The sequence below is a fragment of the Mus musculus genome, chromosome 7, assembly GCF_000001635.26.
Source record: "Mus musculus strain C57BL/6J chromosome 7, GRCm38.p6 C57BL/6J".
Taxonomy (NCBI): domain Eukaryota; kingdom Metazoa; phylum Chordata; class Mammalia; order Rodentia; family Muridae; genus Mus; species Mus musculus.
The window spans coordinates 38610718-38623293 of record NC_000073.6 but is presented as its reverse complement, the minus strand read 5'-3'; the positions used below and the strand labels follow the sequence as shown (position 1 = coordinate 38623293).

The window sequence follows — 12576 nt, the reverse complement described above, 5'->3', positions numbered from 1 at the left end:
TTGAATCAGGATCAAGTTGACCATCTAAACAGTCCCATATCACCTAAAGAAATAGAAGCAGTTATTAATAGTCTCCCAGCCAAAAAAGGCCCAGTACCAGATGGGTTTAGTGCAGAGTTCTATCAGACCTTCAAAGAAGATCTAATTCCAGTTCTGCACAAACTTTTTCACAAAATAGAAGTAGAAGGTACTCTACCCAACTAATTTTATGAAGCCACTACTACTCTGATACCTAAACCACAGAAAGATCCAACAAAGATAGAGAACTTCAGACCAATTTCTCTTATGAATATCGACGCAAAAATCCTCAATAGAATTCTCGCTAACCGAATCCAAGAACACATTAAAGCAATCATCCATCAGACCAAGTAGGTTTTAATCCAGGGATGCAGGGATGGTTTAATATACGAAAATCCATCAATGTAATCCACTATATAAACAAACTCAAAGACAAAAACCACATGATCATCTCGTTAGATGCAGAAAAAGCATTTGACAAGATCCAACACCCATTCATGATAAAAGTCTTGGAAAGATCAGGAATTCAAGGCCCATACCTAAACACGATAAAAGCAATCTACAGCAAACCAGTAGCCAACATCAAAGTAAATGGAGAGAAGCTGGAAGCAATCCCACTAAAATCAGGGACTAGACAAGGCTGCCCACTTTCTCCCTACCTTTTCAACATAGTACTTGAAGTATTAGACAGAGCAATTCGACAACAAAAGGAGATCAAGGGGATACAAATTGGAAAAGAGGAAGTCAAAATATCACTTTTTGCAGATGATATGATAGTATATATAAGTGACCCTAAAAATTCCACCAGAGAACTCCTAAACCTGATAAACAGCTTCGGTGAAGTAGCTGGATATAAAATTAACTCAAACAAGTCAATGGCCTTTCTCTACACAAAGAATAAACAGGCTGAGAAAGAAATTAGGGAAACAACACCCTTCTCAATAGTCACAAATAATATAAAATATCTCGGTGTGACTCTAACTAAGGAAGTGAAAGATCTGTATGATAAAAACTTCAAGTCCCTGAAGAAAGAAATTAAAGCTCTCAGAAGATGGAAAGATCTCCCATGCTCATGGATTGGCAGGATCAACATTGTAAAAATGGCTATCTTGCCAAAAGCAATCTACAGATTCAATGCAATCCCAATCAGAATTCCAACTCAATTCTTCAACGAATTAGAAGGAGCAATCTTCAAATTCATCTGGAATAACAAAAAACCTAGGATAGCAAAAACTCTTCTCAAGGATAAAAGAACCACTGGTGGAATCACCATGCCTGACCTAAAGCTTTACTACAGAGCAATTGTGATAAAACCTGCATGGTACTGGTATACTGACAGACAAGTAGACCAATGGAATAGAATTGAAGACCCAGAAATGAACTCACACACCTATGGTCACTTGATCTTCGATAAGGGAGCAAAAACCATCCAGTGGAAGAAAAACAGCATTTTCAACAATTGGTGCTGGCACAACTGGTTGTTATCATGTAGAAGAATGCGAATCAATCCATACTTATCTCCTTGTACTAAGGTCAAATCTAAGTGGATCAAAGAACTTCACATAAAACCAGAGACACTGAAACTTATACAGGAGAAAGTGGGGAAAAGCCTTGAAGATATGGGCACAGGGGAAAAATTCCTGAACAGAACAGCAATGGCTTGTGCTGTAAGATCGAGAATTGACAAATGGGACCTCATGAAACTCCAAAGCTTCTGCAAGGCAAAAGACACCGTCAATAAGACACAAACCACCAACAGATTGGGAAAGTATCTTTACCTATCCTAAATCAGATAGGGGAATAATATCCAACATATATAAAGAACTCAAGAAGGTGTACTTCAGAAAATCAAATAACCCCATTAAAAAATGGGGCTCAGAAGTGAACAAAGAATTCTCAACTGAGGAATACCGAATGGCAGAGAAGCACCTGAAAAAATGTTCAACATCCTTAATCATCAGGGAAATGCAAATCAAAAAAACACTGAGATTCCACCTCACACCATTCAGAATGCCTAAGATCAAAAATTCAGGTGACAGCAGATGCTGGAGAGGATGTGGAGAAAGAGGAACACTCCTCCATTGTTGGTGGGATTGCAGGCTTGTACAACCACTCTGGAAATCATTCTGGCGGTTCCTCAGAAAACTGGACATAGTACTACCGGAGGATCCCGCAATACCTCTCCTGGGCATATATCCAGAAGATGCCCCAACTGGTAAGAAGGACACATGCTCCACTATGTTCATAGCAGCCTTATTTATAATAGCCAGAAGCTGGAAAGAACCCAGATGCCCCTCAACAGAGAAATGGATACAGAAAATGTGGTACATCTACACAATGGAGTACTACTCAGCTATTAAAAAAATGAATTCATGAAATTCCTAGGCAAATGGATGGACCTGGAGGGCATCATCCTGAGTGAGGTAACACATTCACAAAGGAACTCACACAATATGTACTCACTGATAAGTGGATATTAGCCCAAAACCTAGGATACCCAAGATATAAGATACAATTTCCTAAACATATGAAACTCAAGAAAAATGAAGACTGAAGTGTGGACACTATGCCCCTCCTTAGAAGTGGGAACAAAACACCCATGGAAGGAGTTACAGAGACAAAGTTTGGAGCTGAGATTAAAGGATGGACCATGTAGAGACTGCCATATCCAGGGATCCTCCCCATAATCAGCATCCAAACGCTGACACCATTGCATACACTAGCAAGATTTTATCGAAAGGACCCAGATGTAACTGTTTCTTGTGAGACTATACCAGGGCCTAGCAAACACAGAAGTGGATGCTCACAGTCAGCTAATGGATGGATCACAGGGCTCCCAATGGAGGAGCTAGAGAAAGTACCCAAGGAGGTAAAGGGATCTGCAACCCTATAGGTGGAACAACATTATGAACTAACCAGTACCCCGGAGCTCTTGACTTTAGCTGCATATGTATCAAGAGATGGCCTAGTTGGCCATCACTGGAAAGAGAGGCCCATTGGACACGCAAACTTTATATGCCCCAGTAAAGGGGAACGCCAGGGCCAAAAAGGGGGAGTGGGTGGGTAGGGGAGTGGGGGTGGGTGGGTATGGGGAACTTTTGGTATAGAATTGGAAATGTAAATGCGCTAAATACCTAATAAAAAATGGAAAAAAAATAAATAAACAAGACAAAGACAGAGTGACAAGCCAATTCCATTACATTCATAGGAGCAGCCCCCTGTTGGAAATATACCTGCCATCCTGTCCTCTAGGAGGGGTAATCTCTTGCCTTTCTACCCCCTTGAGCAGCCACCAGTTCATGAGTATCATCTGCAACCATGCTTCTTCTCCTCCTTTCTCTCTTCTCTTAACTTCTGTCTCCTTGAAGCTACCTGGCTCTGTTGAGGTGGTAAATCCCATTCCAGCTTCATTGTTTACAGAGAAATAACTGATCCTGACTGCTCTGGGTTCCTACTAACAAAGACTAGCTGGGATCCTCAGACATCCTGAGGAAACCCGATTTTTACCAGGCAAAGAGGGAAAACACTCCCTGACTCTGGAAGACCTAGCTCTATTTCATTCCTGAAGCTCACTGACATCTAGTGGACACCAAACTGCAGAAGACTCCTGCAGTATTGAGTGCTGGTATTTTTCCAAGCTGACCACTTCCATGTCCAAGATCTCCAGGGAGAGATCTCAGAGCATGCAGAATTGTTGCTAGGCCTCATGGTGCAAACCTGTTGTCCTACTACAGAAGCTAAGCCAGGGAGAACACAGCTTCAAAGCTAGCCTCAGCAAGGGGCCCTGGGCTCAAAATAAAACACACACACATAAAAAAGGAAGGTACGAGCCGGGCATGGTGGCACAGGCCTTGAATCCCAGCACTTGATAGGCAGATTTCTGAGTTTGAGTCCAGTCTGGTCTACAAAGTAAGTCCCAGGACAACCAGGGCTACAGAGAAACCTCGGTACAGATTGATCTCGGTTGCAGAACACTTGCCTAGCAGGTGTAAGCAGTAGTGTGTCTGTGATCTTGAGGTAGATTTATGCTTGCTATTTATTACTGTGTTAACTTTACACACTCAGCCACCATCATGAACAATGAGCAGTCTTTAGCATTTTTCTGTATCAGTTGTTCATTTATTCAATCCATCTTTTCCTCTAACCTACTTTATGTATTTGTCATAGTATCTGATGGCTCTTTCTTCCAGTTCAGGTGTCTGGGACATCCACAGCTCTGTCCCCTCCTGGCCTCACATGCAGTTTCCTGTGTCTGATGGGTCTGTTCTCTCCTGTTCTCACCTGCAGTTTCTTGCTTCTGCATATTTTCCTTCTACATTTCTTTTGCATATATTCCTCTATACTGTTTTTAAATTTTGAGCTGCATGCTGCACACTAAAGGACAAATGAGGCAGGACAAGCTAAAAGTATTTCCACCTCTCAGAAGTTACATGCCTTTTAATAAACTGTTGTAAGCAGCTATGCTGGGGGAGGGGGCACTTTTCTTCAAAGAACAAGACTTAAGTAGCCCCATGTCCATGGTGGCTTGAATGGAAGCCTAGTCTCTTCCTTCCGACCAGGGCTAGGACACCATCAACACAGCCAAACTCTACGTTTTGACTTCACTTCTCTCTCACTTCCCAGCGTTATAAACCAGCATGGAAGCTGCACAGGGAAATCTGGGACCTAAGCTAGCAGCTACTTCTCTGAGACTGGATTTCTCAGAAAGAGGAGTACAAGTGTGAACTGAGTGAGTGCCCATGCAGCCTACAGAGAGAGCCTTGGAAACCCCTCGAGGGTCTAGAATCCCTCCCAATCCAAACAGGCTCAAATTCGTGTGACCCCCTACACATACATACACACACACACACACACACACACACACACACACACACACACACACACACACACAACCAAGCTTTACTCAAGGGGGTCAGCTCACAGCAAGACAGTTCTGCTAACTTAAAGAACCTACTGACAACCTGGTATAGTGGTTCACGCCTTTAATCACATCACTTAAGAGAAGGCACGAGGATCTCTTTGAATATAAGAGAAGTCTGATCTACATGACTTTCAGGACAGTCAGACCTAGAGTGAGACCCTGTCCTTGAAAAGAGAATGTATTGAAGCTCTACTGTATACAACATGGAGTCAAAATATCCTTCAATAGTGACTTTCACAGGTTGAAAGACTAGGGAATTGAACTTAAAAAAACTGGTGCTGGGCTACACGTGACATGTGTCATAGCTTCTACTGATACTCAAAATATTATAGTACAGTGCCACCTCCTGAGTAGGAGGATGAATTTGATCAGACGTGAAATTTCTATTGCCTATGTGTTTATTTATTCAATATGGCAAAGGGTTTGCCCAGCAGAAATGCCCAACATTTAACTTTGGGAGAGCTCAGTAGTAGAGCTGTTGCCTAGCAAATAGTAAATCTGGGTTCTAACCTCAGCATTGTGTGGCATAACAAAATATATATAGATAAGTAAGGTCCAGTGTTAGTCTTTTGATTCTCTTGTGCCTTCAGGAGACACTATTAAGTGGAAGAATGTGGCCATCAAAATGGATCAGTGAGTAAAGGAGCTTGCTCTCAAGTCTGACAACATGAGTTCAGTGTTCTAAGCTCACATAATGGAAGTAACTATGTAACTACTGTAAGTTGTCTTCTGACCTCGACATACACGGCATGGTGAACATACATATGCATACACACAAACACTATAAATTACCAACCAACCTGAGGAATGCTGGCACCACAGTGTCCATGTTCTCCTCTATCCAAGACCTCCAGCTCCACTTGCCAGGCCTCTCTACTAAGGCCAGGATTGCATCAAGTGTAAAGCAGGTCCAGGAAGTTCACACTGTTGGGCCTTGTACTTTTGCGGGCATTAGGAAAGCAGGGTATCTTCTGTCAAGCAGTGCTGTCTCCAAGCCAACCTATGGAGCAAGCACAGAATACCCAGTCCAACATACAAAGTAGCCCAGACCCTAAAATATCTTGCAAAACCTTTATATTTCAGATCAATTTCCAGATTTAAGTTTTCAGATTAAGATTATCCTATCATCAAATTCATTCCTAAGTATCCTCAAAGTATAGGAAATGCCAAAGTATGCAACACTTCTGGTCCAAACTATTTTGGATAAGCAATACTCACCTGTTGTTATTCTCAAGCTGTTACACACAAGGCTTTCTTGAGTGAAAGCACAAAAATGCCTGTCTCTCTCACATACATTTCTCTCACATACATACCACCATTTAAAAGAAACAGAATGCAGAATGGGGCATGCTGGTGAGGATCTGTTGCCTGTCACTGGGCAGCCTGAGGCACATGTATGCATGTGTGTATACATACTTCATAGAAAAGATGAAATGATAAAGTAATGAAATGTAGCAGATTATAATTCTGCTGATTAACAATGCATTCTCGTTGTTATTGCATGCTTGGAGAGAATTTCAAACACACACATATATGTGTGTGTATGTGAGTGTATGTATATGTGTATATGTATATGTATATGTATATGTATATGTATATGTATATGTATATGTATAGCAGTGACAAGGAATCCAGTAAATGTTTTCCTTATGCAAAAATGAAGGAATAGTGATACAGAAAGTTACTCCCACCATCACCAGGAGACATTACATGAATGGATCTCATTCACTACGGGAACACATGGTTTGAATCTACAATGTTCCCTAGAGGAGCGTGTATAGTACACTTGTTCCCTAGTTAGTGGTGCTATTTAGGAAGGCTTGCGGAAACTTTATAAAGAACGGCTGTCCTGATAAAAGTGGATAATTAGGAGTGGCTTTTAAGGTTCCAGATGTGATTACAGCCATTCTGTTTTGCCTGGTCAGTCATGACATGAGCAGTCACTCTCACATACAACACTGCCATCGAGTGAGCAGCTCCACCATGCCTGCTGTGCTATGATACACTGCAGATCTCTGAACATGAGTCAAAATAAACCTTTGCTCCATTTTTTTCTGCCAGACATTGAGTCACAGGAGCAAGAAATAAACTAAGGGGCTGGCAAGATGTTTCAGTGAGCTTTCTGGCTACATTTGTGTCAACTTGGGACAAGCTGAAAGTCTTCTGAGATCAGGGAATCTCAACTGAGAGAATGCCTGAATGAGATTGGGCTGAAGGCAAACTTGCAATGTATTTATTAATTAGTGATTGATGTGGTGGCCCAGCCCATTGTAGGTGGTGCCACTCCTGAGCTGATGTACCTAGGGTCTATAATCAAACAGGCTGAGCTTGGCTGGTGACGTGGCTCCATGGTTAAGAGGACTTCCACAGGTCCTAGGTTCAGATCCCAGTAACCATATAGTGGCTCATAACTATCTGTAATGGGACATGATTCCTTCTTCTCATGTGCATTAAGGAAGAACACTCACACATATAAAATATATAACTAAAACTTTAAAAAGAAAAGAGGATGAAAAAAGCAATGGGCTCTGTATCCACTACTACCTCCAGATTCTTTTCCAGTTTGAGTCCCTGCCTTGGCTTCCCTCAAAGGACTGTGACTCAGGATATGTGAGAGGGATACTTTTCTCCCCAGGTTGCTTTTGTCGTGGTGCTTCATCACAGTACAGAAACCCTAACTAAAGCAGTGGGCAAATGTGCTTCCTGGCAGGCCTAATGACAAAAGCTCAGGTTCAAGGGCATACATACTGAAGAGAGAGAATCGACTGCCTCAGCTGTCCTTAGACCTTCACACATGTGCTGTGATACACACAAGTCTACAGACTCACATAATAACTAGAGGAGCAATAAACTAATCCAAGTTATCTGTTACTTTGCCGTACTTGCACACAGACACCTGGCATAACTGTCTCCTGAGAGGCTTCATTCAGCAGTTGACAGAAACAGATGTAGAGACCACAGCCAAACATCAGGCAGAGTTCAAGGAGTCTTGTGGAAGTCAGGGGTAGGACAAAGCAAGCTGGAGATGTCAAGTATACCACAAGAACACCAACCTGGATCCATCAGGACTAACAGAGACTGAACCATCAACCAAAGAGTATATACAGGCTGGACCTAGCCCCTCCCCTACACATTTGTAGCAAATGTGAGCTTGGACTTCATGTGGGTTCCCTAACAATTGGAACAGGGCTGTCTCTGACTCTGTTGCCTACCATTGCATCCCTTCCCTCTAGCTAGACTGCCTGACCAGACCTCGATGAGGAGGATCTACTTAGCACTGCTTGGACCTGATGTTCCAGAGCAGGCTGATATCCCAGGGAGGCTTTGCCTTATCTGAGGAAAAGAGGAGGTTATAATGGTGGGAGGGATTTGTGAGGGTGGGGCTGGGAGGAGGGGAGAAAGGGGGCCTGAGACCAAGATGCAAAATATATAAATAAATAAATAAATGAAAAATTAAGTGAGTAAAAAATAGAGGTCCTGGGGGCTGAGGAGATGGTTCAAGTGCCAAGTGAACTTGTTTTTCCAAAGGTGCCAGCCCCTACACTGGGTGGTACCAAACCACCTGTAACTTCAGATCCAACTGAGTTCTCTTTTGACCTCTATGGATACGTGACACACACATGTGCGCTCAAACACACATACACACACAGACACACACTCAAAGAAAACCATTTCTGAGGCTGGAAAGACTTGGAGTTTAAGAATGCTGGTTACTTTCCCACAGGACCCAGGTTCTATTTCCCAGAACTCACATGGCAGTTCACACTTGTGTAACCCCAGCTCCAGAGAGTCTGACTCCTTTTAAATATATACATGCAGGCAAAACACCAAAGGACATAAAATAAATTTTAAAAATATGTAGATTCTGGGGACTCTTATGCTAGGTAACTCTCCTAAGAGATGCCTAGGAATCAAAAATTTGAAATCTTTCATTTGTCTGCCTTTTCAGACAGGGTCTTGATGTGGATGCTAAGAGGGCCTCAAATTGTCATCCTGTACAAGCCTCATGAGTCCTAGATTATAGGTGTGCACACTATAACCCTCACGATTAATTTATCAAATAAATCAGTCCATACTTCATTTGCTCAGTCTATCTCTGTCAAATATTGTTCCCAGTACTTTGCTCTCATACACAAGAATCACAAAAATTCTAATAGGTGTCTTTCTTCATACACTGATTTTTGGGAATGACAAAGTGAGCCTGTATCCTTGTTAAAAAGCAAAGATTTTAGCAAACAGGCAACTGTGGTGTCACTATTGCTCTAAAGAACCCATCTGAGAATCACAGAGAACACTGACTGATACCCAAAGCTAAGCTAGATATTTTAAAAGGGTCCAATAATTTCTTTTTGGAGGCACTCAGAGCTATGAGTTTTCCTCTTAGAAATGCTTTCATTGAGTCCCATAAGCTTGGGTATATTGTGGCTTCATTTTCATTAAACTCCCAAAAGTACTTAATTTCTTTCTTTATTCCTTCCTTGACCAAAGTATCATTGAGAAGAGTGTTGTTCAGTTTCCACGTGAATGTTGGCTTTCTATTATTTATTTTGTTGTTGAAGATCAGCCTTAGTCCATGGAGATCTGATAGGATGCATGGGACATTTTCAATAATTTTCTATATGTTGAGGCTTGTTTTGTGACCAATTATGTGGTCAATTTTGGAGAAGGTACCATGAGGTGCTGTGAAGAAGGTATATCCTTTTGTTTTAGGATAAAATGTTCTGTAGATATCTGTTAGATCCATTTGTTTCCTAACTTCTGTTACTTTCACTGTGTCCCTGTTTAGTTTCTGTTTCCATGATCTGTCCATTGGTGAAAGTGGCGTGTTGAAGTCTCCCACTATTTTTGTGTGATGGGCAATGTGTGCTTTGAGCTTTACTAAAGTTTCTTTAATGAATGTGGCTGCCCTTGGATTTGGAGCATAGATATTCAGAATTGAGAGTTCCTCTTGGAAGATTTTACCTTTGATGAGTATGAAGTCCCCCTCTTGTCTAAAAATATGGAACGCTTCACGAATTTGCATGTCATCCTAGCACAGAGGCCATGCTAATCTTCTCTTTATCGTTCCAGTTTTAGTATATGTGCAGCTGAAGAGAGCACGGAATATTACACGCTTCACGAATTTGCGTGTCATACTTGCCCAGAGGTCATGCTAATCTTCTCTGTGTCTTTCCAGTTTTAGTATATGTGCGGCCGAAGCGAGCACGGAATATTACACTTTCAAGCTCAGCCTTGACTACATAGCAGGTTTGGGGGTGACACAAGGAGACTTTGTCTTTAGAGTGAAAAAAAAATAAATTTAGAAGAGCTGGGACCATCAATGCCACCTGTAGTGAGCACTGTAAAATAAATGCCTTTTAGACATTTGAAAACAGTTTAGTCAAGGACTCCCATTGCACACAACTATGGCTGAAACTATTAACCAGTACCCAGTTTCATCACTCACTCAAGGTAACAAGACACATTCCTAGAATCCCATGACACCCACTGGACAGTATATAAGCAGAGACCAAGATATGCTCTGCTTTGCATATCTGGAGAGATGCCACCTTGATCTGCCCTGAAACTGGAGAATCTCCCTCAGGATCCTGACCCTTGAGTCAAAGACTTCTACTAGAGTCAGGACCTGACCTTCAGCTAAGATAAATGATACCGCTGGCAAGTAGCCTTGGAGAGATGGGCTTAGGACGGTAGTTAAGAATTTAGGGTGTAAACCTTGTGTAAAGACCCTCAGCATAAAAAAATAAACTTTTACTAGCTACACTAACAATCCATATCTGGCTAGCAACACCAACTAAACCTACTCTTTCTTTTTACCGTTGAAAAGTAAACTTTAAAGGAAATCATAAAAAGTATTTAGTAGCAGAAATAGAACTAAATCCCACTCCACCATAACAGAGTATGAATAATAATTTCGGAGTAAATTCTAGGACACCCAGAGTCACACTCTTGCTCAGGAAAAAAAAAAAGAATCCTAAGACCTCACTACAGCCGTTACTGCCCATATCGCAGGCCCACTTGTGCCCTCCTTCGTCCCCATCTCCCTTGCGTCCTCCCTATGCCAGCTCGCCTCACTATACTTAATTATTTCTGACCTGCAGCCCTTGTGCTCCAGCAATAGACAGTTGCAAACTGCCCACATAGAACAGCCGCAACTCGTCAAAGCGCAGGTCTCTATCAGCTCCGGAGGTAACCTCAAGGCGCATGTGCTGCCAGAGACAGACACACATTGATGGCGTCATGTCAGTGGCGTCAGTAAGGCACCATATCTGAAATCCAGTCGCAATTCATTGATGCTGGCTGGAGCAAGTCAGTGTGCTGTGCTTAACTTGTTTCTTGGGCATATTGGATTTTTTCCAAAGGAAATGTAAACAAGAAAGTTGTTGAACAAAGCAAAGAAAGGGGGAGGGGAACAAAAAAAAAAAAACGAGCGAGCCTTGAAAAAGACAGATACCATCAGGGTACTCCAGAAGCTAGCCAATAACGAAGGATAAATGGGATGAGAGATTCGGAATGGGCCTAGATGAGAGTATAGAGCGATGGGAACTGGAAGCTGATCTGTGAAATGGATCAGAGATACCTGTCTCAACATAGTCTCAAGACAACTTCCACAGGACTTTTGGGATAGCATTTGAACTGTAAATGAAGAAAATACCTAATTTTTAAAATATATATAAAAAATAAATAAATAAAAAAAAATAAATAAAAAGTAAAAAAAAAAGTACACAAAAGAAATCAAGGATCAGAGTGTGTAGGAAATGACAGACTATGCCCACCTGAAGCCACGTCTTGATGCTGCTTCTCTGTTCTTCTCACTACCATCCCATTTCATAAATGGATGTTACAAATTCTATTTGGATTTTTCAGCTATGCTTTGTCAGTTGGGAAGAGCCTTCACCTGTGGCTTATAAAGACAACATATTCTTGAAATCCAATTTTTAAATGGCCACTTTCATCTTTAAATTTACTTCCCCATAAATGATAGAACACGTATATATTTTTTTTAAAATTGTCCTGATATCAATGATGGTTCCTTCAGCCATCTGTGCTTTTAAACTACCACAAAGACTGTGTTCTGTATTTGGATTCACTTATATTATCACAGAGAAGGTATTTGTCCACTATTGATACATTACCCTAAAGTTGGCAGTTAGACTCAGACTTGTGTTTATTATCTCGATAGTGCAAAAAGAACCCAGCAAATGGCCCAGGGAAGAGACTGGGCCTCAGGAAAGAGGGCTGCAGCAGATGAAGGACAAGTGAGGTACCTGTTGCCCAGTGAGGTACCTGCTCCTACTCAAGAGGAAGGGAAACTAGAGAGTTTTCAGGACAGGATGCAACTGTGAAGTGTTTTTGCCCAGTCTTCCCTAGAAATCCAGGTAACTTGACATTGCTGTGTCTGTTGCTGAAAGTGAGTAGCTCCCAAGATAAACTTCACACTTTTTGCCTACAAATGGGGTTGGGCAGACCTCTCCAAGAGTAGTCACACAGAGTCCACAGGGCTGAAAACCAAGAAAAGAGGACTTTGAAGCTCACTGCCAGAATTCCTCCTCAAAGGACTTGACTTTCCTGGAAACCCCCTTTCCTCTAGTTCTGGAGTGTCTCATTTCCCTAAGAACTCCAGCTCCCTTCCCCTT

At 41.8% G+C, this 12576-nt stretch overlaps 1 non-coding gene across 1 annotated transcript; it reads right to left on the bottom strand.

Moving 5' to 3' along the window:
- Positions 1 to 9932: 9932 nt before the first annotated feature.
- On the bottom strand, positions 9933 to 10039 carry LOC115486857. Its single transcript, XR_003947204.1, has one exon. It is a non-coding gene; the product is annotated as a U6 spliceosomal RNA (small nuclear RNA).
- Between the last annotated feature and the right edge of the window lie 2537 nt (positions 10040 to 12576).